Here is a 24,461-nt window from a genome sequence, read left to right as displayed (position 1 = left end):
GAGCGTGTGTGAAGTGTTGGTAACAAGTTTGGACCTATTGTTTTCACATGGCAAAAGAAAAAAAAACAAGCAATCATTTAGTGCTGAGGCCTTAAGCAGTGTTAGATACAATTCTTGTCCCCACGTGCCAAATTACTAAGAGGTTTTTGATAGTTCTGCATTGTAATTTAGTAGATACAGAGGTTTTCTCACCACAGAATGTTAAACCCTTAAGAGACTGATATTTATTTTCTGCACGTCACTGTATATCAGGTAAAGGTTTCATACAGAACACCCTCTTAGAGTCCCATGCAGCTGAGAACAAGGCCATTTCATTCAAACTTACTCCTGTATGTAGGAATACAGTTTTTGTAATGCCAGGGAAGCCACAACTCTAAAATATCTTGCTTTAAAAAAGTATAGAACATTAGTGAACAGTTGGATTTGGAGACCACAGTCACCTCATTATAAAGACTCCCATGTTTCAACTTTTTCTTGCAAATCTGGATTTAAAAGGGTAGATTCATCTGTTTTTGTACACTTACTGCCGCTGCGCTGTGAAGCTCTCAGCACAGGCATGAATGCTTCTAAAAATATTCTGTGCACATCAAAGGTGAGGAATTTTAATAAGACAAGTTTGCAAATTGGATCCCATTTCTTAAGTCGAGCAAAAAAATTCAGTTTAACTTCTGAACAATTGGAACTGCAAAACAATTTTAAAAGTATCAACTTTTTGTGTGTGGGAAGACTTACACATTATTGAAATCTAAACATTTATTCTTTAGTGTGATGGTACTTGTAATAATTAGAACATTACAGAGCGATTTACAGTACTGAAATGAAGGTACAGAAATGATTGCACATTATTATATGCGGAAATAATTGCCAGTGCTGAGATATTGGAAAAAAATGATCAGAGCCTCAGTTAAATGTCTCATGCCACGAACACCTACAATACAGTGTTCCCTGTCATCACACAACTCTGGTCCAGGGGCGGGATGGCCAGGTTCTTGTCTGCTCACAGCCTGGGTTTCCATGGAAAAGGTCTCTTGTCCGATTACAGCTCAGGCTCTGCCCAGCCTACCTGCTGAAATCTGGTTTCAAGGTGGTTTAACTGCCGACAACAGAGTTGGAGGAAATGATGGTCTAATTCAGGTGTCTGGCCTTAAAAAAGGTTGATTGAGGAGAGTCCAGACATTCATTTCCTGTGACTTGTCAGTGTATTCCTAATCTGTATTACTAACAGGAATTGCAGTATTCCTGAAAGAGGTGTACCTACTATGTCATTCACAAAAGCAAATGTTTAGAAGTTTAGTTTGCAGTATAAATGAAATTAGAAAAGGTAGAGCACATTTCACTCTAATTATATCCCATATACACCTTGATCAGCCCCTCGGACGCTAATCCTGAAAATATTCAGTTCCTTTATGTATGAAAGTCAACTACTTACATCACACAATGTAAGAATGCAAGTTAATGCTAACATTCTGTTTGAAACTAATTTGGTTACTTAGGTATTAATATTTGGGTATTTCCCACTTTTTCACAGCTGAACAGCCCACATCAGGCTGATCAGTTGAACTAGATTTTGAATTCTGTGGATGAATGGGAAGGATGTGCGTGTAAATGTCACAAGAAGTTGTTGATTTATTCGGGTATAGATTAGCTGTCGGGTTAGAAGAAAAAACACATTTAACACTACTTGTCAGGTTGTTTAGCTAAAAAAAACTAATATTGATAAAACTGAAGATTTTAAGCAATGAAAAGAGAGCATAGGAATAGAAATTCTTTCTACTTCCAAATAAAGTGTTCAGCCGCAGATAAAATGAAAACAAGATCTTATCTTTGTCTGATCTTTAAAAAGGATTTAAAGAGATACTGTATAAAGCACCTTTTCTCAAGCTTACAATCTGGGATAGAGACAGACGTGTTTCAAGCTCAGTTACTGGCCAGAATTTTAGGGCCCAGTCAAATTAGCCGATTCTGCCAGTACCAGGCAGCATGTGATTGACCTGAGCATCAGAACTGTCTTTTTCCACCTTTCCTGGCTGAGCAATCCCCTGATCTCAATCCTATTTAAAGCAGAATTCATGGTTGAACATGCAGGTCAGTCCCTCATACCCCTGCCCTCATCACAGCCTGCTGTTAAATGGTGTTAAACACTGGCCTGGGATCAGTATGGGGTAGAATACAGTATAGCCATACCCTGTCCAAACCACTCTTACCACTCTCAAATTTACTAACAAATTGAATTAGTAATTAGTAAGCTAGACACATATAATTGCTATTCCAATAGAGGTATCAGTGCAAATGGACCAATGCAGGAAGGTGCATAGGTCTAGGACCAGGAGAGCAGATCATAAAAAGCCAGGTGTCCTTGTCCTAGATGAATTTGTAATACCAGCTTCTCTAGCAACAGGCCACCTTCGCTTGTATGAGTTCAGCGGACTTTTAAAGCTCTTCGTTGTCGAAGGAATGTCGGTAAGACTAAGATGAGGCTTCCCTTCTTTTCCATATTTTCTTAGGTGCCCCGAAGACAAATTGAATTAATTGTGAAATAACACGATACCTGTTAGCAAACAGGTTTATTTTTAACTCGGAACTGTTAAAAATACAGTACAGCAACAGGAAGGTTGCTAGAAATATTTCAGAATACATGACAGTCCTCTTTCTGATCGCCCCGGGTGTCACTGAGCGGCTTTCCCACACAAACCGCTTCCCACTGCGACTGACTTTGAAGGGGGAAAAAAAAGTGAACAGCATGCAGCTGCTTATTTAGTAATGCGACCAACATCTTTCAGACAACGCAGAATTAAGCTTAATATGATGAAGCTTTAAACAATAAGAACACATATCCAAACTAATAATTAATTTCTGTGATTCCGTGCCAGGGAGCCCGCAAGTGCTACAGACGTGTGTTTGCTGTAGTCTGCGCTGAAGAGGCGCTCGTCACCATTCACACCCTTGGTCTGTGCGCGTCCAGAGGGCTCCCAGATGCTCACGGGCACAGTCCCGGCAGGGGTGTGACGCGCTTCGGTTGCTGTCTGGAATCCGCTAGGAAGAGCAAAAAAAAAACCCACAAACGTAGACCTGTCCTGTGCACATTGGCTCCCCTGACAAGATGCCAGACAGATCCCCTTCGCAGCGGAGTGTGGTACCGCGTCGACTCCAACCCCCTCCCATCGCACCGAGGTATCAAATGACGGGGTCGACCCGAGACCCTCGTCTGTTTCCAATCCGTAGTGTCATTCACCAGCACGGTCACGTGAATCCAGAGGGCCGTGCTTTTGGGTATCTCGACCAAAAGGGGCAATCTCACACATTCCCCACCCCCAGCCAAAAAAAGACAGATTTGAGTCCATGAAAATCTCGTAGCAACGGACGGACCCAGCGGAGCTGGCATTGTGGGCTGTTCGCTCCGTCCAAGACCCTACAAACGTGTGCGCAAAACGGAATATACTCTCTGGGTACGGGGGTGACATGTAGGAGACCTGCTGCTGGCGAGTCTTCCGAAGGCAATCGCGGGATTTGCGGATTTCTACTTTTCTTCTTTTTATGGATGCAACGTAGCTTTTGGGGAAAAAGACCTCGGTGGTTCGTTTTCCCACTGCTGCCCCCCGTTTCAAGGAAGGGGGCTCCTTGGAAACGGATAAGCCGAAGTCGAGTAAGTTTTTTTTTTCTCTTGTGTTTACATGATTAAAGTAAACCTCGGGTAGCTTTTCAGAACAAGTTGCGCCACGGAACCTTTATAATACGTTTTAACGTCGAGCTCTATGTGTAAAAGCCTGTGCCCAGTTTTCTTTAATTATTGAACATTCTGTTTGCATAATTCAGATTTGCTGAAGATGTAGGCTGTTGGAAAATTACTTGTGCATTGTGTTTTTTCTTCAGGTCAGTGTGATAGCAGGCTACTGAACGCGTGTTGGAGCGTCTTAATGTGTTTGTGACGAAAAGCTGGGTTATTTTAGAACACACTTAACGCGATTCTTCTGTTTGCCCGTTTTAGACAAAAAAGGAGAAGTCTGATACTGCCGCTGCCACCCCCTTCTCAAACTGGCTGCTTAACGCTACTTTTCTTTGATGCCGAAGGCATTGATATTCTTAACAAGTCTGGAATCTGACCTTGTTTTTGGAAACCATTGATTTGGCTTATGTAGCCAGCTCAGGGTAGGCACGCATTTCAATTAAATTCCGCATCAAAAGCGCTTGGACAACCTTGCTAAATGATGCGTTATCCTCTGCTGTGGAATAGATATAGACTAGCTGCCTGCAGGTCAGGCTGAGCCAGTTGTTCCTAGTGCCGAAACAACGACAGTACATGAGAATTTATTGACTTTCAAACGATAAATGAAAAGATGAACTTTTTGTAAGATCGGTTGAAGGATATGGAATATTTAGAATCCATTAATGATTAAATACTAGTACAGTGCACAACTAGTATAATTTGTTTGGATAACTGGGAAATGCAGTAGTCTGTTTATCGTTTTATTGTGTAGTATTTTGGAACGGACCGAAGTTTTTCCTGAATCATTTTCATTGATATCTATGCGAGGTATCTGTGCGATGTAATCGCGTTCGCAGTTTCCTGCAGTTTAGACACTATTTAAGTTCAAGTCGTTGTAGGCTATTTTGTTTCATTTCGTTTCATTCCACTTTTTCCGGTTTGAAAACGTGTCCCGGCAATCAAGCTGAAGTGTTGAAACTTGTGCCCTGGAGATAAACATTTTTTACTAGAAGTCCCAGAAAGGTTTACGGATGAGTACATGTCGTAGTTTTGTATTTATATGTGACAACAAAAACAAATTATTATTATTATTATTATTATTATTATTATTATTATACGAAAACAGAGCACCGACTGAAATATTTTGATTCTATAATTTCCTCTATAATAAAAGAGTACAAAGTTTATACAACTACCATCAGATACATTAGACGAGAGATGTGAAAATCGGCGTAATCAATGCGGTTTTATTTTATATAATGATCTTTCTTTTGCGATTCTTGCAGATGTTTTGTTATGATCACATTATGGTTTACATACAGTACATATATTCACTTGAATTGAATTGACCATAAGGAAAGGTCAGAAAGAGAGCGAATGAAGTGACACTGGAAATAACAACAGATGGTAAAATTAAAGCAGTGTAATAAAAACAATTCCGAAGGACAAGCAGGGCAAATTCTAAAACAAGTATTAATGGAAAAACAGTTATGACGTTCCGTGACAGCATAACCGCTTAAACCGACCGACGAAAATACATTTCCTCTCGATTCTCCTTTGTGTCCGTGGAACTGAATTCGAGTTCGTTGGTTATCACTGGGAGCCTAAGGATTTTTACGAGACATCTGGATTTAGAATGTTTACTTAGCTCTCAGGGAGCAAAATATCGAAATTAGTCAACCTGCAAAATGCTTAAAGAAAGCCCAATATTGTCTTTTGCTAAGAAACTGAATTGAAAATGTCAAGATAATAAGACAGTAATAATAACGTTACTTATGGAATGAAGGATGACCAGATTATTGTGTATTTGCCTCAAAGTGTGAGGTATCGTTATAGAGCCCTGCCATTACAAACCTCACCAAACAGTGGAATTGTCCTTGTTTTACATTGTAACACTTTCATATGTCATCATAACAGCTCCCAGTGATTGAGTTGTTTATTTACAGAATACATTGCAATGTGATAATTACAGTACTAAAAACAGTTAAATATTGTACGTGTCACCGTCGGGCCCTGGATGATGTACTTCTGCTACACGACACTGAATGTTTGCGGCATTTCTGGTTTGTGTTGGACTTTTTACCCCCAAGGTATTGTTGTGTGAAGGGCACTTATTTCAATATGGCAGTGCTCTGTGTAAGATGCAGGTTTGTCTTTGACCTTGTAGAGCTACTGTACACTGAATGTGTCATCACTGGGTAAACTGACACATTATTCCCTTATGGTTGCTTTTAAGTTTTATTATAGCTCCTAAATGTTCTGTGGCTGTTCTTCTCGAATAAAGAAGTTCTGTGTTTTTAAGCTGGAAGAATAAAAGATAAAATTATTAAAGAATTATGCTGCTCTTTTTTACCTCTTTAATGATTTGAAATACTGCTATTGCTTATGAACTGTCAGTGATTTACTGTGAAAAAGATTGCTCATGATGTGGTTGTCCCAATGGAGACAGGCAGGTTCATAGCTCACTCATCAAACCATCACTCTGCCTGAACACATTCCCACATTGAGGTTTATTTTTATACTGGCTAAACTGGGAATGTTTGTATTGTCATATTAAAGGAACTGCAAGGATTGAAGCAGTATCAATCAGCCATTAACAATCAAGTCACTGGACCAGAAATTTAGTAAGGTAGCAGAGAGATGTATTGTGGTGAGGGGTTGTGTATTTTGGTTGTGCTTGTAAACCAAGACCCTGCTCATGTTGTAGCCAAAGGAGATCCCATGCCACGCTTCAAAACCAGCACGAGTATGAGCCCAATTGCCTATAAAATCCAGCTTGTCTGTTTTATTTGGAGATGCAATCTGTTTCCTGCTCCAAACCCAGCACTCCAATAAATTGTTTAGCTCAAAGTGCTCTGGGAGCTTGCCTTTTGATAAACAGTCCTACATATATGTGTTGATGTTGTGACACATATTTCACTCTGAATCAGGCCTGCAAGTTCCCCATTGCAGTGACAGTAAAGGACACGGACCAAGACTGCAGAATTTGTTATTTTTGAGAGTAACAGAGTTTACTCTGTGTGCAGGATGGGTGAATTCCTAAAGGAATTGTATGCTTTTTGGATTAGGATGTTTTGTGTAAAAAATGCTATTGTTTCTGAAAAGTTAGTATTAGGAAGGTAAAGAAACTCTTGCGACAGTTTTCTTTATTCTGCTGTTGTTTCATTTGGAAAGATTAATGCATCTACAATTTTCCATTTAGAGATGCGTCTGTGGCTTCTGAGTCCACTATATTCATAAAACTGTATTCTCCTTTCAGGTAGTAAGGTTACATTTTAAGAAGGAGGTGGTAACTCCAAATTAATTCAGGCATGAATCTCAGTTCTCACTGTCTCTGACTCCATTAACAATATGATTATTTGTTGAATCTGAACAAAGTGAGTCAATCAAGTGCCAATTCTGAAAAACAACTGTTTTGGAGACTATGAAAATAGGAGAGTATACTGTGTGCTAGTACACTGTGTGTTGTGGCACATTATCGACACAGGAATGTGACTCCCCCTCCCCTACAACAGTATGTCAGGTTTTCTCAGCTTTTTTCTATATACAGTAGCAATATTTTCTCCCAATTCAACACAAACACTTTAACACTTCAGTTATGATAGTACTATTTAATATATATATAATAAAATCTGACTCAAGGGCATCCAATGTAAGTACTGTCAGAGCAGAACCAGTTTGTGGAAGTGTGACATTTACACACAGATGTACTTGACTGGGGTGAGAAAAGCAATCCCTTATTTACCTCCTTGAGGTAGGTTATACAGGTAATAATATCAAGGGTAACTGAAGGACAAAATTGAACACAATTTACTTGGGGATTGGGTGATTGATTTTTGTTTTTACATTTTATTGTTAGTTTTATAAGGTATTATCTGGAATTATTTGTGATATAAAAAGTGTGGTTAAACTAAAATATGCATATTTAAATGAATTAACGTGCTTCGGATATTCAAGATTAGCATACTGTTGATCCAGAAAAAACACTTCTGGTTTAACTTTATTTATTGAATAAACTTTTAATTTCCCTTATGCTTCTCTTTCTTTTTCCTGTGCAAAAAAGATAATTGAATTGTGCCCCATATTAATGCTCCTGTACAAAGGTCTTTACAGGTGCCTTCCCTAAGGTTTTAAAATTCATTTCCTACCAATTATTAGTTTCAGTGCTATGTTCTTTTTCCCCCTACATTTATCAGAGGGCTGTTTTTATTAAGGATCAAAGGAAAGGATTGCAGGGAGTCTTTGGGGAGTTCTGTCGCTGTAAATACTGATTCTGTTAGAAAAGAAAGAAGTTTTGTAAGGTTTATCTCTGTTTCTGGTAATTAATTGCAGGGATGTGTTTGGTTTAGTTAACCCTTTTGATCTTACTAAACCTTTTACATTGTATGTGTTTTTTTGAAAGATCAGTCCAGGAACGTCTTTGTGGAGTTTTATGATCACTTTTATTCAGTAAAATTATTGTAGTATAATTATGTGGTGCAATGTCCCACCATGTCCCTTTCTCAACTTGCTGATTTAATGTTGCTGTCATGATGCTGTCAAATAACTATTGTAGTAAAGTGTGACTTCATTAGATTATAATCCAGAGGCCTTTGATAGTGTCTTGAGCACAACACTGCTTAAAGCAAGACAACGAAAAAATTCTTAACGCACACTAAAAAAAAAAAGAAGAAATATATACTCTTATTCCAGATATGAACTAATTAAAATCCACTGAAACACAGGTTCATAAATTTGCATAAACAGAAGAAGCCGCTCATTTAAAAAAATGATGCCATTTCATCTGATTTCACAATTGGAATGCTTCAATCACAGAAACATCAAAAGTAGGCATATCTCTTCCTGACATCAAAAAGGCATGATTTATGGCACAGAAAGTTGTCTGGTAGCTAGATATTGATATTATATAAGTGAGATAGTCACTCAATAGTCAAAACACAAAAGGCTGCCAAACTGTTGAAATTGCTTGCACAAAGATGGTTGAATAACCATGGAAATAAGCGCACCTTTTCTTGGGGAAGCAGAATGGATGCAATTTTTTTTATTTTTGGATGTTGAAACATTTCAAGGTTGCCACTCACCTTGTTTCAGTTCTAGGTGAAACTTTAAAAAAATCATTTAATCCTTGTTTTTCCATCATCAGCAATTATGTGTTACTGGAGGCCTTTCCAAAACATAGGTTATTACTATGGAATGAGAATGAAAGTTTCCCCTTCCTCTTCCTTAATAAGTGCTTCCTTAAAAGCTGTTGCTTTTGCATTGCACTTACCATAGGAGGGGTGCAATGGTGGTTGGTCATCAAGTCAATCTTGGACTCAATGTTGCTGTTCTGATGCACTGTTGCTCCTGCAAAATAAATCAGTTTTTGCATCTGGTAATGACGGCCATTATTAGCATATGAATGAAGTTGGTGAGGGGAACAGACTATCAAAGAAAGTGTGGTAGACGTCTGTCTTTCTCACTGTCAGCCTGATTCTCTCGCTGTGCTTTGGCCATACTTATACTGTATGGTCACATAATAATACACTGGGATTTTGAAGGGTTTAGCAGGTCACCAGTAAAAGCAAATAAAAAAAATGTAGTTGCCATTAAGATTAGAGGTCATTTATAACCCTGTTGTGCTCACCATGCTGTAATGATTTTATGGAAGTTACAGTGTGACGGGTCATTGAGAGTTTTACTCTGGTCTGTTATTCGAGATTTTATGGATAAGTGGGTGTTGATTTAAGGCTTTGTCTAGAAAGCAGAGGTTTTAAGTTGTACTAAAACTGTTACAAAAGAGAGGAGGCCATTTGGCCAGTCATGCTTATCTGCTCTTGTTAGTACTGTATTGATCCAGTGACCTCTAATTATTTCTTGAAACATATCTGGGTCTTCCTAATGGTATTTCTTAAAGATCCTTCTGCAAGGAAGAAATTGTGGGTGCTGAACATAAGCGATGATTATCATTTGAAACAACCAGTTTTTAGTTTTCAGTTTTCTATAACCAGTCGTTTAAGGTACTGTATATGAGGGACCTCAGCCCAATCCACAGCTTAAGGAAATGTGAGTTTTGGGGCCAGTTGTGAATGCTAGAAGAAGCTGATGAAAGAAGAAACTGAGTGTGATTTGAATTTTCTCCTGAGTGAATTTCTGGTCAGATTCTTTGCTAGTTTGACAAAGTCTCTCTCTAGAATTTTTTTAATTCAGGAATCATCAGACGAATTAGGTAGTGTGTTCTGTGTTTTCATCTTCACTGGGGTGGAGATTTGAGCTCATTACGCTCGGAGCTACAATAACTGAAAGGGATTGTGGCCATAAACAGTAATTTATGCCTGATACATGAGTAGTTGTAATGTGAGAAGCTTTGAGGTTACTGGAATCTGTTATGCATAAGTGACTGTTCTTGTGTGCCTTTCTGTATACTATGGCATGCAAATCAGTGGTTATACTGTGATTTATTGTTCTACTGGCATGTGTGCATGACTAGTCATAGTTCACAATAGCAAGCTACAGTCTTGTGTCCCAAACTGCATCTGTCTTGTAGTGTGTCGCTGAAAACGAGAGGTTGCATCTCAAAGATGGTCTCCACAGTCTGACTGCTGAAACCATTGGCACCACAACAGATGAGATGCAGGCGAACAGGAGTGGTGTTGTGCTGTATGGCCCTTGTCATCGAAACGGCAGCAGCCTGACGTATGCATCACACCTCCCAGGGGAGGCAGCGGGGGAAGGGGAGGTGTGGGTCAGTGTTCCTGCACAGCGGGTGAACGAGGGAGGAAGTGTGCTGATGATGAGCCCAGAAGAAGCCTGTTCTCTTTTCATGCATTGAAAAATAGCAAGGGAAGGGAAGTGTCTTGGAACTCAATTTGTGCTTTTAATAGGCATTGTATACCTAGAGGTGTTAAATATGTTTCATATTAAAACACATAGTAAATACTATGAAATAGTACAAATAGTAAAGTCCATATTAAAAGACTTAAACATGTGACTAAAGGAGTATACACTAGTATCCAGTATTCCAGATCCTTAAAACAGCCTTACCTGCCTTTACCTGCTTTTCCTATCCTTTCTAAATTGACTGGATTTTTTTTTCTTTTGTTTCAGTAGACCAGAAAATCAGTATCAAATAAATCATTGTTGGATAAAAGCTACATTTTACTGAGTTTTTTGACTGAAATGTAGGCAACAAATACAGGTGAAGTTTGTGCAGCTTCTACTTCTGCCAGGCAAAGACCCTTCAGTCTAAATGTAAGGGCAACAGTGTTAATGGTTCGAATATGAGTGTCAATTGTGTGATCTGTTTGTGAGTGGGGTGTATTCCTTATGCACCATCTCGCTTTCCTCATGCTGAAATTCATCTTGTTTATTCCTCTTTAATTCATTCTGAGCACACAATCACAGCTCTCGAACTGACAGGAAGGCTGATTTGTCTTACATGACTGATATTTCCTTTAAAGGTGCCTTCATCCTTTGATATTTGTGCTCTTTCTCAATGGCTTCTACCAGGAGCACCAACCCACAACTGTGGCGGTTGGAAATGCATTTACTCCTGACTGTTGATAAAGCAGATGTCCAGGTTTTTATTGTACAATGCAGAGCAGTGATGCTAATTTAATTAAATTAAACTTAAAATTAAATTAAAAAACTATGTGGTATTTTCTTTAATTAATTCCATAGTTGGGTTTCCTTCATGCTTGAAAATATAGGAAGGATAATAAAGGCAGGTAAGGCTGTTTTTTAAGTATTTGGAATATTGGATACTATTGTACATTCCTTTGTTTATATGTCATTAATTTCAAAATATCTTTCCTTAATGATGACATACAATGAAGGTGCATTTAATATGAAACGTTCTTGATCAGCTAGGTATTACTCTTCAGGAAGTATAACAAAGGATCTTTGTTCTTGTTATTCTGAGAACACAAAACATCTCACCCATCTCAGGGTTACTCATTTCTACCCAGCCAGTAATCTCTTTTCATCTCTTACTGCAATATTTGCTTAAGTAACAAATCTTATGGGTTATGTGTGTATGCCTGCCTTGTGTTTTTCTTTTTTCCTATTTCAGATTTTGTCTTTCTATGCAGCACTTGAACACATTTGAAATAATTCATGTTGGTAAACATGCATGGTAGGACTTGGATGTGGCAGGTTACTGGCATGGAGCAGCCAAACAGAGGCAACAAAAGACGAGGGAAAACAAGGTCTCTTCTCTTTATTCTGTTTCATCACATGCTTGACTGCCCTGCTGTGTACAGCTGAGCATCAATCTCAAGTCTCTTCCAGCCTTTGAATATTCCAAAAGTCTCTGCAGTGAATACCTTCCTACAGTCTATTTCTCTTCGTTTGAAATTAGTACTGTATCTATAGACAGAACCTCTGCTAGTTTGAGTACAGTAAATCAGTGGCAGTTCAGGCATTTTCCAACGTAAATGAAATATATATCTATCTACTGGCACGGGCTCTACAAAGCTAAAGATTGTGGTGTTTTATCGCAGCAGTTTTAAGTATTTAAATACCGCACTACAACACTGTAAAAGATGAGTAAATATTTGACTGTTAGGTTACATTTTCCCAGGCTGAAATCACTGGGGGCTAGACCACCCTCAACAACCCTGTTTTTGTCTTTTTTTACATTGCGTAATGTGAGATCACAATACTTTGTCAGCTATTAAGCACTGCTGTATGTGTCATGATGAATGATATAATGTACCGATTTTGTCTTCCTCTGAGTGTTGTAGCTTTGGAACACGGAATATATAACTGTCTTGTGTTAAATGTTTCTTAACAAAGTAGATTAGGAGTTCATTGATCAGGCATCTTCATCAATCCTGATTGTGAAAAACCTCAGTGAAAAGGTTTTTTCAGGTTTCTCACATCCATCTACCCCCTATGGGCAGTCCTGATTTCTGTTGATGTTGAATTTCATCGTTACAATTTTGAAGCATCAGTTGGTGACTGAATTGTGTTTTCCGTCAGGCTGGTCACTGCACTAACGGACTTTCTCTTGGTTACATTCAGCCAGGTTTACATTTCAGGGGTTATAAATCACTGACTGCTCTTGCTGGTTAATTTAATATATTAGATCTTTGGTTTAGGTGTCAGTGGCTTTCATCCTGTTTGTTTGTTTTTGTCAGCATTTTTCCCAGCTGACTGTTTTCTTTGGAATTTGTAATTAACACTCTCGTTGAAAATGGAGTACCAATCTTTTTTCCCTTTCTGTGCAGCCTTCAGGTTTACAGCCTTAATAACTGCACATGCTACCAGATTAATTTACTTTCTTGTGGTCACCCTGACAACAAAGGCTTAGCACAGACGCCCAGTTTGAATTATCACCTCTGCGAGGTCAGTGACAAAACTAGCACTGCGTTAACACTGGCAAGGTCAGTGACAATGAGTGAGTGGTCCACTTAGGTTACTCCTTAGTTGTACTGGCTAGGTTAAAATGCATCATAATTTAAGCTTTGTTTGTTCTTCATTATTTTAGGGAAGGAGTGCTATGTCAAGTGCCAGTTATATTTGTTAAATACATATTTTTGTATTTTTAATTACAATTTTTCTTATAGCCATTTTAACTAAAAGTTATCTGTGCAAAGCCATGAACCATGAAAAGGACACTGGAATGCTGGTTAGTGCTGCATATCATTACTACTAGTAGCTGTCATTACTTAATAGTTTAGTTCCATTCATTGGCGTTTCAGTTATTTAGTTATTCAACCTGGGAGCACTGAAGACATCGGAAAGATCATCTTGAGCAGATGCAGGGAGAGCAACACTCTAAAGCACTTTTGTTCAATCACTCATTCACGAGACCTCATTCATAGTGAAGTGAAAACATAGCAAGTACAGTATGTCTTAGACCAAGCTTGCGTGTTTGGTAAACATGCTAATGTTTACATCCTCTGGATTGTTTCTAAACATGGACTTTCATTTCAGGAACTAAATAACATTTTTGCAAACACTGTGCAATGTAAAATAAAACAAAACAATGTAACAGGCCTCTGGTGCTAAAAATCTAGTCTATGCTTTTTTAAATACCAAAATATTCTTATTGTTCATAAGCTTTTTTAGTTGACAGTTTTGTTAGGCTGTTCAAATGTCTTTCGTTGCTAATAAGCTTTTGAAAAATCCTTTGCTTCGGTGCTGATTGTGTTTTGAGTCTTGATGACACTGTGATCGGTGTGTCATTTCAACACTGCCAGCAGGTTCCAGTTGGAGTGAAATTTCTCATGACCATTAAGGGATAATGCGACGCAACTTAAATCCCCTCACTCGTGTCCGTGAAGGATCAAGCTCAGATCAGAGAATGGTTCATTAGTTTCACACTACACCAAGGCCCACAGCCAGTGGAGACGCTGGCCAGGACCTGGGGTGTGAGGAGAGCTTTAAGCTCACAAAAGAAGTCAGTCTGTGGGTGCTAAGAGGAGTGGAATGGGGGTGAGGGCAGTAGCTGGGGGGAGAGCCTAGATTTCATGTGCTTGAAAGCTGTTAATCCTCATCCTTTTGTGTCGGAAGAGCTCCAAGTTAGGGGCAGGCTGACCCTTTTCAGAAAATGCCTTTTGTTATCTCCCAAATCAGTGGACATCTGTTACAGGGGGGCTCAGCTGGCTGGGATTTAGCTGGGGGGCTGTGGAGGGGGAGGTGACTCTTAAAGAAAGGGCAATGGATGGATGAGAGTAATTGTGTGTAATATGAGACTAAAAACAGGGCCGTCTGAGAGGGAGGTAATGAACCATCCTTCATGGCTGCCATCCGGTGGAGCCCAGGATAGGATAAATATGGGGAAAGAGTTGAATTTTATAGACCCTGGTACTGTGTCCTACCCATGTGACTGCGTCTTACCTAATGGTCCGTTTCTTTACTAACATGGTGAGTGTAGTGCAGCAGATGTTTTTGGTACATTGGATTATTTCTTATCATGTTTTAGACACCTTTCACACTGAAGTGGAGAACCTGTGGGGGACACACCGCCTGCAATTCTAATTGAGCAGCGGATTTTTGGATTCTAGAAATTGCGAGAGAACGTTTTGTCTCAGAGTTGGAGCGACATAATTAAATGTTTTCATGTGGGGTATGCCTGGTTTTGAGCTGCACTATTTTCAGCATATTGGATTAGATTCCATGAACTAATGTAGAGAGAAAGTAGGGTTGTTAATAAAATAAAATAAAGCTCTTTGAGATTAAAAAAATCTTTCTGATGGATTAAGATGAAGGTTTGAATGGAGATGGAGGCTTAAACTAAGTATGGATTTAGTCCTGGACAAAGGAAATATTTTGGAGCGATATTCCCTTGCATTGGCAAAGCCAGGGATATACTGTATCTATTTCTTCTTAGAAAGGGATTATATCAGGGTATAATTCTGAACAGATGCAGTGGCCAGCTCAGGTATGGATTTTGCATTGACTATTTTCTGTTTGTACAAACTCTCTTGACATGAAAGAGATTCTCTTGTATTAAAAAACACAGGAGCTCGTACTGAATTTGTGGGTACAGTCTTCTGTACTGTCTTACTTTTCATACACAGTAGGTCATAAATGCTTTCTTCTTATTAATATTCCCCATTGTCAGACACTGTTCATAGTGTATACACTGCAAAATAAGTGATCAACTGTGGTCTTTTGCTTTTCTATTTTAATGGATTTTTAAAATATATGGTTTTAGTTCCCTAAAAGGCTACAGAGTTATCTTGTATATCTTTTATTATTAGAACAACCAGTTTTGTGTAAGCATGAAGGTCCTGTGCTGTGTACTTGGTTTATTGAGTTCTGGAGCTTGTCTGTGAATGATTAAGAAATGCACAAATGGCAGACTGAACAGTGGGCTCTGAGGACACCTCGAGTCACCTCACTCTCAGACAGACTCCAACAACACACAGTAATCATTCTGTTTTATTTAAACTCTTGACTATTTTTTAAGCTTGAAGCGTACACTTTGTAATTGTTAATTGTGCTCTTAATTTTGAGGAAAATGGGTAGGGTTTTAGGATTTAAAAAAAAACTCCCATCATTTGACTGAGTGACCTTCTGTCATTCAAAGTAAGAAAAAAACATATTTGAAAGCACAGCCATACATGACCCCTCTGGCTATTTCAGTATAACCCAGAGGGTATCATGTTTTAACAGCAGTTTCATTTATTGCATTTCTAACAGAAAGTGTCCTGTCTTTTACTATGTTGAAACGTGAAGAGGACTGAAACATGTCAGAGAAATGGGATTGAAAGATTTCTCCAAACCAGATCCAAACAATTTTAGCTCTCCCAACCATGATTACACTGTTCTTTCTTGTGTACTTTCCTGGGGATTCAAAACCCCCGATATCAGAAAGTCATCAAAAGCCAAATCTGTCCTTAAATTTGGTTTATACTTCCCCTAGCAGTCTGAGATTGACTAATCTCTCTCATCTCTCTATTCACTTACAAATTGCTGCCTTCCACACTTACCCAGGAATTTGTCTCCCAGATATCCATCTCTTCGGACCCATTTTCCATCTCCCACCCATTCTCACATTCTTTATTTTTTTACACCACCCCTTTGTCTTGTATTTCTGCTATCCCTCTCTCCCTTACACACTTGAAAAGCATACACTTTCAAAATGTTTTCCTTTCTTTTTGCTTTTCAGTATAGAATTAACCTCTACTTGTTCCCCCCCCCAAAAAAGATTAACTGTGCAGAGAGACTAAAACTGCAATCTACCTGACCCATTGTTGAAAAAGACTCAGTGTATAAGAATATTAGATTAGTTAGGATTAAATGCAAAACTGGTCAAATGGTTTCTTCTGTAACCTTTATTCTAATTGTGGTATGAACCAGGGCTGTAATCATAAAAATAATGGCTGCCTTTGGTATTTGAGTAGAACAGCTTTTATGTGAGCACCTGGTACTTTTAATTGGTTTATAGTCTGGATGTTGCTGACCACACAGCTATAAGGCACTTGGACAGAAGGCCTCTTCATCTGTTGTCAAGGAAATATCTGAAGAAAAGCAGATGACCTGTCATCCACACTGGGAAAACCACTCAAATTGCTTCCATCCACAGCACAAAGCAAGGACAGACAGGTCTTCTTTACTTTAAAGGTGTGTGATCTGACTCGTCAGAATTCAAATCTCCACCTTCCCCAGAGGAGTACTGAGGACAGTCTTGCCCCAGGCCTCTATCCTTTTAAGTTTTGACATTCATAGTCACATTGTACCCCAAGTCCTTGCCAATACCACGTGGCTCCAGGCTATTAATGCTCTATTCTCGGATTTGGAGGAAGCCTAAATATGGTTGCAAATCTACACAGACCACGTTTATTTAATTTCTCCTCATGAGAAAAATCACCGGTAATAATATTTGGAAGAAAAAGAAACTCTCTCTCTGTGGGTATACATAATCCTGATTTAAAACTGATACAGACTCCAGAGAAAGACAAACTAATGACATGAGCTATTGTGATTTAAAGCTTACCAGGGGACTCTGTGGCTTGGTTTCTTCCTGTAGTGTGCATAATGGAAAGATTGTACCTGGCTCAACGCTGCATTCAGCCAATGTAAGGATTTACACTGAGAAACAGCGGCTCATGTGGATGATGCTCAGATTTTTTTCAAAGCTTTTAGATTAGTGGGGAGACTAATGACAGCAGTCTGCAACCATTATTACTGTTGTTACTTTTAGAGGTTTCTGACCTTGTTGTTTGGCAGCAGAAGAAATAAGAATAATGCTGTGTTTCCATTTCCAAGGGTAAAGCTCTTGCAAAAGATGAGAAAATCAACACTATGTTGCACTGCTGTTGCAGTTAAGTCATTTGCCCCCTTGATTCACTTTATTATGGATAAATGACAATAAAATGCAAAACAAATCCCGTGTCCAGTTAATGCTTTTTTTGATCATCATTGGTCCTCCATGAAGAAGAACATTTTTTTTAATTTGAACAAAAAAATGTGTAGAATATTTTATAAATATATTGTTGCACATTTTATTCAAACAGGGTTATTAAATCAATTTCTTAAAATCTAATGAATCTAAGGTAAATATGAAGCTACTGTATTATGCATCTATTATCATTTATATGTATAAATCATATTAAATCACCTGAAATTAAACCTGTTCTTCTTACTTAATGTTTCAAATACTGCAAATACTGCACTTTCCCGTGAACAAGGCAGCTGACACCTGCCGCTGAACAGTATTTTAAATCACACATCCCTTAGCTGACTGAAATCTACTACTAAGAAAAATAATTTGCGCCGTGGATTCGAGCCATTTACAAATCAGTGCAGTCATCTGAAACAAGGCCCTATACATGCATACATACTCGAAGTCTGATTTGTTGATGCCTGGGCAGCGTAGTAATTTGGCACAAGGTGAGGTTCAGGTATGTGTAGCAGAAGCAAGACTTTGATTACTGGTTTGACTTACCTGATGATCATCATTACATCATGGCAGCAGCTGCTGGGTCTAAAATACAGATGAGCACAGGCCGTTATTTTATAGCGATCTATTAATAGGCTGTTATTGTATAGAGGGGGTACTGGCAGAGGAATGATGTGTCATCCTGTATGTCATGCTTTTCAGGCAGAGCTCTTGATAATGAAGTCCAGGAAGAGATGAGGAGAAACTGCAGGTCCATCAGTGTGAATTTTCAGAGCCACAACCCCCCCCTTTCCTCTCCACCTCCTTGGTTCTCCATGGGGAGACATTTCGGGAGGGAGGAATTGAAGAGGGAGGAGGCTAGCTCATAAACATGACATTTGCATGGAAATTAAAGGTGTAATAATGAATTTGAGCCCCTCCCTTAGGGGTTTTAATTACTGCACAGAGAGTCGGCGCAATCTGCCACTTCACATCAGAAGCCAGAAAAGCAGCACGGCCGACTGGGGACCCATGCTTAACTCTTTAATCCTCCAGCTCCACACTGCTGCCGCACAGGGGCCCTGCATGTTCAATACATTACCATGGCCAATGGCCTGTGTAAGTGCTTTAAATAATTTATAGTATTCAAGACATTTCATTATGTGGTGCTATTAGCTTCTTCATGTTTAAGATTTTAAAGCAGTAGTGAGTACTATCTGCCCTGACTGCTGTTTTGCAGAAATCGAGCAATTCATGTGACTGATTCATTTATTAGTAAATAACTTTTTATTTCGCAATCTCATCTGTATAGCAGGGTTGTACTAATAAATGAAGATGCAGTATATTTTTAGTTTTTCTTAATTGCATAATGTACTGGCATGCAACATCAAAAACTGTTTCAAATAAACTGTGGGTGAAATAATTGAAAAACAAATAGTTTAATTGGGTTGAATTTTAAGTGTCAGATGTTTTGTTGCATAACTTTATGATTCCCAACTAGGAAATTCTTTGACTTATAAAATTGCATCAGCAATAGTCCAAATGAAGAATTCCTGTAGCAGGACGTTGCTGCCAGTTATAGATTGTTAGTTTACGTGTTTGTTAGCTCAGTTCAGCTTTGGTTTTGTCTTTAGGAGAGAAAAATTGATGGGAGGAATAAAATCAGTGTAGTGGCTGACGGACACAAACAAGACTGGAAATGATGGCATTATAAAAAATACAGTATTAAAAAAGGATTTAGATGCTTTTCTTTGATCATTTCTATAATCCTCTGTTGGATTATGGAGTATTGCAAGAACTTGAATAGAAGAAAAAAATTACAGGTACACTTTAATTTTGCAAATTTCTCTCGATTGCTTTCTATTGTGGATCAAATTGTGCAACCAAGACATAATGTGCTGTCCTTAGTTTCTGCTGTTTGAAAGCTGTGTGTTATAGTACAGGATTGGAATCATTATGTCACTAAACATACTTTCTCGTCAAGCGGTCATTAATTCTATTTCATAACCACTTAAAGAAAGAACTGACAGCTGTGGAGTGAAACATTGTGCTCTTTACTGAATTCATATCTGTTATGACTTAAGGTTATTATCTCACCCATTACTCTGTCAGGCTTTGAGTGAACTCCTGTCATAGATGACATTGTCGTCTGACTGTAGCTGAATTTGTTCATTTAGACAGTCATTTTTCTCGATAGCTTTCAGTTGTGTATCAGCATCTCATCCCAACATGAGGGAGGAACTCTATTCCATGAGGGTGAGAAGCGTCTGTTTTTTTCTACCTCATAATTATTTAATTGTATTATAAGAGGTAGACAACACATCTCCTGTTATGTTTGCTTATTGAAACAATACCTGCAGGAATATGGCCCCCGAAGGTGGTGGTGTTCACCGCAGTCATAGAGACCTTCAGAAGCTGCGTTGGCAACAGCAAAGACAAAATAGTGAAAGCTGAACCAGATTTCTGTGGGCTGTACAGCTATACTGTAGCCCCTGTAACTACATTTGCATCAGTCTTCTGTCTTTCAGAGTACCAAGCATGGGGTGCAGGGACAGGAGTATGATGGTGAATCTTCATTAACAGTAGACCTGCTGACTTGCATTCCAGATTCTTTCTCCTGAGTGACCTTCCCCAACATGAAAAGCCCTCTGTGCCTGCGAGGGGACCTGGGTTACTGTCAGACATAGAGAACATTGCAGGCATGAGACCGATTCCTCTTTTTGGATATCTTTAATCACATTTTAAGAATCTGTTTCAAGAACATGTCACCAGCAAGTTGTGTAGTGGTGGATTTCTTGTGTTGTTTTCATTCTGCAAAATAGTTGAGCGTTTTCTTTCTGTTTTAGCAAGAAGAATCTACAGCATCTTTCAGCTAAGTGGGTATGTGATAAAAGAGACCCATCTAAATGTCAGCTGTACAGTCAATTGGGTAGAATGCTGAAAAGAAAGCACCTAATCTAAATGGCTATCTTTATAGTGATGGAAAAGAGCAGACAGCTTTAACACTGACGAATTGTACACATGTAATGCATTTCCTTCACAAACCTTTCTTAGAGATCTGTAATGTATTATCAGAATCAGAATGGTATTATACACCAATATTTCTAGTGCTGTAAGTTACAATGATTATTATTTTTAAATATAGTTATATCTATTATTGTATATCAGTTGAAGGTACGTATTAGAATTGACATCTGACAGCTTGAAGTTTCAGGTGAATTATTTTTAACTTATACTCTGCCTGAGCTCTTCAGATCATTTTCAGAAGCACTTTTTTAGTGGTCAAAACTCAGCCTTTCAAGCAGCACCCAGCAGGATCAGCACAAAAATAGAGGCTGCTCTTTCCATTCGTTAGAACTAACGGTTGGTGTCCATTGTTCTCTCTGGGTGGCAGTTCTTCGCCAGCACTTTGAGACAGTGATTGCGTCAGAACCGCGCAAACACTCTGCTGGCAGAACAGCACTGGTCAAATTCTACATACCCTTTGTACACCTGGCAGGATACTTAATCTGCCTGTAGGTTCTGTTGGTGCTCTGATGGTTAATAGTGTGGTATTTTGAGGTTTACTGTATGTAGAGTCTTTTAGGAAAGGGAGTGGGCAGGAGACATTCTAAAAGTTCTCTGATGACATTTTAAAAAATGTATTATAAACTACAAAGGACAATTCAACACTTGGTGATGTGTATTTTGGCAGCTATCAAGCAGTGAAGCATCTCGGAGAAGTAGAATCTTGGCACCAGTTCACACATTGCCAAGTCAAGTCAGAATTTTGGATTTTCTCTTTTTAAAAAAAAACATCATTGATCTTCAGTAAACAAAATCCAAGAACAGCTTTGAAGTCTAAATCTGGGTGTTTGAGTTCTGCCTGAAAACTAAAATGGCAGCAGCCAGATTTGAAATTTCTCAGTTTTCTTTTCTGCTTTTTTCAGATCTAATAATTATATGCTTGGCCCTGTCTGAGCTTTGTGATGAGGGCAATCTTTGGCATTGGCACATTTTTTTGTTTCTGACATCTTTATTTATTCGATATGCATTTACAGTACACCATTGTGTACCAGCTCATAGATTAAAATCTAAAGAGATTAAACTATGCTCACATCTTTGGTTTGTGCTTCAGTCCCATGAGCTAGGGGCTGTGTAGAAGAGATTGTGCTGTATTTTCTCATTTCTCTGCTGCGTGGATTCATTGACTGTCACCTCCTGTCTAATGGTGAAAACAATGACACCCATGCTCATAAAGTCAGAGCTCATTCCACTTTCCCAAGTGTGAAGACGTGTGAACATGCATGGCCAGGATGGGATACTAGCCCTTAACACTGGTACCCTCCGGTAGTGCTGGTACTCATTTATACAGCTGGGTGGACTGGAGAAAGTTGAAGTGCCTTGTTCTGAGATTCAACATCAGTATCCTGCACTCTGTTCAAATGCTCCAATGCTTCCCTAGCACTAGTAATGCTGACAATGAGAATAATAAAGTATATGGATTCCTGAATTCACAGAATTTCAATATTATCTTTTGTTATCTCTCCACCTGTCTTGAAATTTGCAATGTTGACATCTTGAATGTACTACCAAATACATTTAAAAGATATCAGGGTGCCTGCATTGAAATGAAGGAAAGCCCTGACCCACATGAGGTATTTTAAAGGATCTTGGGAAGAGTTAGGCCATTTAAAGGACTAAGGTGAAGAATGTTGGACTTTTTTCATGCTGTACTTTAGCTAAGGAGTGATGCAGTGAACTTTAGCCATGTAAGATCTGGGCCTTCTTTTGGAAGACTGAGGCAGAATTCTGAAGCAGTCTGATCGTAACATAAAGAAAAGACTAGACCCATGACCCTTAAAAATCCAAACCAGGAGGAAGACTAAAAATGAAAACTTGTTCTCCCCTTCAGTGGGGTTTGGCTACCTAAGCTCTTTGGCACTGGTGAATGCTTGGCTCTCTTTGTTTCTTTGTTTATCAGGCAGCAGGCATACTGTATCTGCAGCTTGCGAGCTGTGAGCTTGTCATTTTGCTTGACAGTTGGCCAGTGTGAGTTGTGTGTGTACGTATACGTATGTGTGCAGTGATTGATATGGTAATGAGGTGGGTGGTAAAGATACGAGGAGTGCAGAAGGGCTCTCCTTGACTGATGAACTAGGGAGACAGAAAATGTGTTCCATTCATCAAACAGTGACAGAGAAGTAGGGCAGCGGCCAGAGCAGTTATCTCAGGCAGATGCAGGAGGCAGGGGTCTGTGCTCCGTGTCGTGTGTCAGCAAACTGACTTCTGTGTTATCTGGATTGCAGGGGTTGTAGAATTCCCACCACAGACACACACACACCACTGCTGACATAAAGTTTGTTTACTTTCCAATTTATTCAATTCAGTTTTGAGGGAGGAAAATACCTAATTTGTTCTGTAGTTTTGAATTTTGGATAAAAACTACAGATTGTTTTTAATTAATTGTTTTGATTCTTAGATAGACAAAACTAAATAATAAAAATGAAATACAGTGGATTATATCTTTTTGCTCTAAAGTAAACTATTCTGACCTGAATTTATTCATGTGTGGCTGTTAACTTTTTTTGTTTTTTTGTGGTATTATTCCAGTATCCAAAATGACTTTATAATGCAGTGACCTTGTATTGGTCATAATACACAGATGTGTATTTTGCTCCACAGATGTGATTCCACGTATTTGCACATAATGGAGGTGTGAAGTATGTCAAGAAACACTGTGAGTGAACTTTTTCCTTGTTCTGAGTTGGGGAAAAAAAGGAAGAGTGATGACATAAGCATCTGTATTTTACTGTTTTGTCACCCTTTTTTATATCCTAGCCAGGGGTGAAAATGTAAAGGTGTCTTAATTGGGATATTTTAGGTGGAAAATGTTGAATTGATACCAATGAGAGTAGTTAATTCAGCTCATTTTCTCAGTTAGTTGCACAAAGCTTTAAAATGCTCAGCTATTACTTCGTCTTGCACAGGGCAGAACAATTTGCTGGAGAGGACCCATGCAGGACCCTGGCAATTAGACAAGCAGAATTAAGGGACCAGTGTGCTATATCAAGAGAATAAACTGTCACAACTCCACACCCAAAGTCCTTTTTTCTTTTTTATTGGCTGACCGGAGTGTCTTTTTGACTCATTTATAGCCATGCAGCTACTGATTAGCCCCATAGACTAAGAGGCCGCAGGTTTGCCTGATCTGTTTCTGCTCTTTTACAGCTCATAGTTTATGGTGTTGAATCTTATGTGATCATGTGATCACATTAGAGAAGCCTGCCTGCACTTCCTCATTCACCCCTGTGTGCAGTCACAGGCATTGTAGCTGTGAGCACCACGCAACTGGCTTTCCCACATTGGGCACCTATAACGATTAATTGGCAATTCATTATTTTAAAATATCAATATTTCACGATGCACTTTAAACAATGCAAGTTCATTTTAACAGAAGTACCCTTTTGAAACACTTTGCTTGTGATTACAGTTACTAAAATCTGTTTTATCAGCAAAAAATTACTTGGAGTTACTTGTCTGTAAAACTGCATTAACCCAATGAAACCTTAGTCAATTTCGCCCTGGAATGATGTCCCCTCAAACAGTTTGTAATATCTCTGGACATTTATACAGTAGAAGCCTGGTTTATGGCTTAAATTATACTAATGTGTCCCACGTTTTGTCTATAAACTATTTCTCTCTGTTGCACTATAAATTGTATCTCATTATTTTAATATAAAATAACACTAAATCACTCCTAAGCATCTGATACTTTCAGAATTTCATTTGAACTGAGAATTACTGTTATTACGGCTTCTGTTTTTGGCTGATGCCTTTATCCAAAGCAACTTATATTTCTGCAGCCAGATATTGTATTGAATCAGTGTGAGTGCAGAACCATACAACAGCAGTGCCTTCCCTGGGATTCCAACCCATAACCTTCCTGGTACAACTCTTGAACCC

The 24,461-nt window shown here is 38.8% G+C and overlaps 1 protein-coding gene across 10 annotated transcripts in view; it reads left to right on the top strand.

Annotated features, from left to right (window-relative positions):
* Positions 1 to 24,461, top strand: part of ptprsa (protein tyrosine phosphatase receptor type Sa) — a 313,640-nt gene that overhangs the window by 75,295 nt on the left and 213,884 nt on the right. Inside the window, exons 1-2 of one of the 10 annotated variants that reach the window (XM_069186053.1) lie at positions 3,116 to 3,643; positions 23,181 to 23,235. The exons of 6 other annotated variants lie outside the window; for them this stretch is intronic. The gene's annotated coding sequence lies outside the window, so the exon portion shown is untranslated. Of the gene's footprint in view, positions 1 to 3,115; positions 3,644 to 23,180; positions 23,236 to 24,461 lie in introns of those variants that run through there. 3 more of the 10 variants (XM_069186052.1, XM_069186051.1, XM_015365428.2) reach the window with 3 other exon arrangements.

Source organism: Lepisosteus oculatus, chromosome 29 (genome assembly GCF_040954835.1).
Source record: "Lepisosteus oculatus isolate fLepOcu1 chromosome 29, fLepOcu1.hap2, whole genome shotgun sequence".
NCBI lineage: Eukaryota > Metazoa > Chordata > Actinopteri > Semionotiformes > Lepisosteidae > Lepisosteus > Lepisosteus oculatus.
This window is presented reverse-complemented; position numbering and strand designations above follow the sequence as displayed.